This window comes from Stegastes partitus, unplaced genomic scaffold (genome assembly GCF_000690725.1).
Source record: "Stegastes partitus isolate 25-593 unplaced genomic scaffold, Stegastes_partitus-1.0.2 Scaffold1219, whole genome shotgun sequence".
Taxonomy (NCBI): Eukaryota; Metazoa; Chordata; class Actinopteri; family Pomacentridae; genus Stegastes; species Stegastes partitus.
In genome coordinates this window covers 186,082-190,780 of record NW_007578950.1, presented here as the reverse complement: position 1 = coordinate 190,780, position 4,699 = coordinate 186,082, and positions in this window count along the sequence as shown.

Here is a 4,699-nt window from a genome sequence, read left to right as displayed (position 1 = left end):
ACATTTTTGATTCTATACTCTGTGTTAACTTGCTACATGCTAACGCGAGTTCACATCATGCATTCTATTGTCTTTGTTAGTTTGTTAGATGCTAACACGTGGCCAGCTTCTCTATTCACTTTGTTAGCCTGTTTCATACAAACACATGCTGACACTGTCAGTCGCAATAGCTTGCTAACACAGCTTCAATTAGCTATGATAGCTACATTAGCTTATATGTCCACTTCATAGATTCTGCATGCTATGTTAGCTTGTTACACCTTAGCTTAAACCCACACCTTGAATTCTGTTTTCTGTGTTAGCCTTTTACATGTGAGCACGAGCCCATGCTTGATTCTAAAACTGTTACTTAAACGAAAGCAGGTGGGAGGTTTGACACGTGAAACCAAAAACCGCTGCGTGTACAAACACATAAAAAGAAGTCTGGAAACTACAGACTGAACCCGTCAGCAGTGTGTTGTATGTTATCAGCACGGTGTCTGTTAACAGCATTTAAAACCTTCTGCCAAAGAAGAACATTTACTTCACTACTAATCATTTTAAAATAACATTTCTGAAGCAAAAACACTTGAATGTGTCATCTGTGACATTAATTTCTGTTGGGAAAAAAAACCCAAATATACCCTCAAAGTCAGGATATTTCATAAAATTTACTTTATTCTAAATTTTTCATTTAATAATCCTCAATAATAATAATAATAATAATCATATATATATCATGTTCAACCTTCTATGTGTTTTTGTTTGGGTTTCGTTTCCGTGTTAATTTTGCATCAAAGAAATTCAGCTGTTTTCTGCTTTTTATTGAACGTTGATTCCCCTTTTTAGAAAGAAATGTCCTTTATTTTGATTTATTTGTGTCGTTCTTAAGCTCTTTTTCTTTGTGTTTCTTTGTTGACATTTTGTGTGCATGTTTGTTGGTTCTGTCTCTTTGTGGTCATCGTTTTTTAGTTTTTAGACCAGTGTGTTTTCATTTCTCTTCTACTTTGGGATCATTTTCAGGTCAGTTCTTCTCGTGGTAGTTTTACATCGTTGTGACTGTGTCGCCGTCCACAGGAGACATTTCTGAGTTCTCTGTCCTGTTCATGGTTGTTCTGTTTCCATAGAGGTGCAGGACTTTAAAAAAAAAATTGTCAAATGCTGTGAACAACTTAAGATTAATTCACAGAAGTGGATAAATAACTTTCGCTGCTTCGTCGATGCTCCTGAAAAGCTTTTTTTAACGCTGTCCTTCAGTCTCAGAGTAACCGAACCTGAAAGCGCCGCAGTAAAAGTGAAGCCGTCTGTCCGCGCAAATGTCTTCCAGCCGATCATGTGTTAGCTATTAGACCAGTAAAAAGGTGTGAGTGACTGCCGGCTGCCGCGACCACCTGCAGGCCTAAATTGGGCAATTAGATCAGCGAACTGTTTTCTTAGCGGGTAATACTCTGTAATGAGTTCAACAGTGCAGATCTGCCCAAGGCCCCACCTTCACCCCCGTAAAGACGCAGGAATCGACAGGAGAGCCGAGCCTCCGTGTTCGGCCTGTCACTCTTTTTAATCTGCGCTCTTCTTCTCCTCCTCCCTCCTTTGTATGATTCATTGACCAGATCCCCAAAGAAGCTGCAGCCAGGTCGAGTAAATCCCCCTCTCTTAATTAAGATTTCTCTCAGCCCTCATCCCGCTGCCGCCTCCCCTCCATCCTCGCCCTCAAAACTTCTGCGGCTGACAAGAAATCAATGCGTCCAGGGCACCAGGGCCCAGGTATTGGATTGCAGGTGGGCCCAGGAGGGGCCCCGGCCGGCCCCGGGCCCGCGGCTGCCGCACCGAGCTGTCCGCTACCGTTAGCCCCGCCGCTGCCGAGATGTGAAGTCTTTGGCTGCCGGATAAAAATGTCAAGCACTAATAGGCTCCGTTGTGATTAGCTGAGATGGAGTTCACAAATCCTGGGTAGAAAATCTGTTAGCAGCGATCTTTACAAGGTCTTAGGGTTTGTCGGCCGCCCGGCTGCTCAGCCTCTCGTATTTTTCATCAGCCTCTGAGGGAACGCGCAGGAATCGCTGCCATAAATAAATAATTGTCTGAACTTTCCGTCAATTAGAAAATAAGAAAAGGTGGACTTGTTGCGAAGCTCCACACAGAATATTCATGAGCTGCTTCATTACCCCGGGATGCTGCTGTTTTCAGGGATTTGCTTTAACCCCTGTGAAACGCTCTCAGGTAGAAAGTGTTATTTACACTTTGTTGAGGATTTCTTTTCTCCCCACTCCTTTACTTTTTTTTTTGTTATTTTGCCTCAAAGTTGCGAGTGAATCCGGGCTGGGAGTCTGACCTCTCGGAGCTGGAAGGTATCAGAACTGAGAGAGCATCATTTATTTAGGAACAGGCCTGTTTTTAATCACCTGGAGATTTTTTGCAGGAGTCGGAGGGTTTTATGAAAACTCCAGCGTTAACTGTTAAACAGCTGCAGAAAACAAAGCAGCGGCTCAGAGGAGGACCGGCTCCGAATGCGCCGACATCTGCATCCAACTGCAAAACTTCTTCTCAAAGTCTCCAACACTCGAATAGCTTTTAACCCTCTGAACTCCGAGCAGGTTCTGGCACGTTTTCACTCGCTGTGGCTCGTTTTTCACCGTAAAACAAAGTCCTGCAGCTCAACATGAAGAAGGACGGAGCACTCCATTAAAATTAAAATTGACGCAAAGTGACCTGAACAAGATGCAAACCAACACAAAACAGATGCAAAGAGTAACAAAAGCTCCTGCAAAGAGACGGAAACGGACGACATAGATGCAAAATGAATAAAAAAAAACAATAAAGACACACAAAATAAATAAAACAAGTCGATGCATGTTGAACAGACGTGCAAAAAACTACCACAAGATGCAAAACACACAATGCTGCTTTAAAAACACAATAAATATCAACTACAACAAAAATATAAGCATGGTAATAGAGACACTCAACTAAAGGGTGCAAAAAGACACAAAATTACCAGAATGAGATGCAAACCAACACAAAATAGAAGTAAAACAAAAACACACACATGCAATCAACTTAATGCAACATTAAAAAGAGATGAAAATACAAACCAAAAGGTCACACAGAGACAAAAAAAAGGACGTGAAGGACACACAACGGATGTAAAATGCAGAGAAACATGTAAAAACTGCCACAAGGAGACAGAACCAACACAGCAGATACAACATGTGAAGTAACACACACAGAGTGGACATAAAAACACACAAATATCAAGTAAAAGATGCAAAAAGACAGTAAAAAAAAAAGGCACAAAATGAATCAAATGAGTCGTAAACCCAATGAAAACACACAAAGAGACAGAACCAACAAAGATGCACAAACTACAAAATGCAAACCAACAACAAAAGCAGCAAAATAAACACAACCGCGTTTACATTTCTTTGATTATTTATTATTTAGGATAATAGTAAAAAGCTGCAACCAGCTCAGAAGTTGTAGTTTTTTACAGAATCTGCTTCTTTCTTTGGAGTCATTTTATAAACAAGACTTCTAGAATGAAGCTATTTCCATGGAAAAGCTTCCATGTTGTTGTTTTTCCGGACGGACGAGGTTCCAGCTGTGATGACTTTACAGTTTCTGGTGATTTCTTCACAGATGAGCTGCTTCTCGCGTCGCGGTCTGGAGGTCAAAGCGTTCAGCAGCGAGGGCTGCTGCTCGTACCTGCAGCCCGACGGGCCCTGAGAGAGCAGTTACCAAGGAAAGGAAAGGAAGGAAGGCGGTTTATAAACAGGTTAACAGGACGGAGCTGGAAGTTCCTCCATCCAGAGCCAAAGCTGTGAACCTTCACATCGGTGCTCCTCAAACTTTCTTTATTTCTAAGAGTTGTGACGCGACTACATGCAGATGAAAGTCATCAGAAGAGGGAAGCGTGTTCTGTCTCCTCTGAGGATTTAAATGCTCGACAAAGTAGAAACAGAAAGACACACAGAATACCTCCTGCAACATGCAGCAACAGTAAACAGGCAAAAAAATATAAAATAAATAAAACAGACCAAGAGAAAATAGATGCAAAATGCAAACACACACATGCAAAATCTACCACAACGAACCGGATGCAAAATACACCAAACCATTCACCAAATATCAACTAAAAGGTGCAAAAAGACATTAATGAGACACAAAATAAACAAAACTAGATGCAAAAGTAAAACAAGCATGAAGACAAAAAGAGACAGAACCGTTAAAATACTCACATAAAAGAGACACAAAAAGCCCCAAATGACGTGTAAACCGATGCAAAAGAGACGCGAGATGAAAAACAACAAACGTAGATGAAAAAATTAACACAACAAACCAAAACAGAACCGACAAAAAAGATCCCAGGACACAAAAGTAAACACAACGTGGCCGTAAGAACACAGCGAACATCGACTAAGAGGTGCAGCAGCACAAAAAACAACAGAAATCCCAAAAGCATTCAAACACAACACAGTGGACTTTCCACTCTGTTTATTATGACAATAAATGAAAACGTGAGACACGATGAAGCCGGTAAAGATGTTCATGTGTGATGCATTACAAACCATTTGTTCCTGAATACACTTTTCTCCACAAACACGTTTGGATTGTTGGTGAACATTTATATAAATTATATATAAATGAGTTGATCTAAACACGACAAAGTGCAGAATATTTAAAGAACTGATCGACCAACAATTAGCTGCTTCCGTATTTTTCA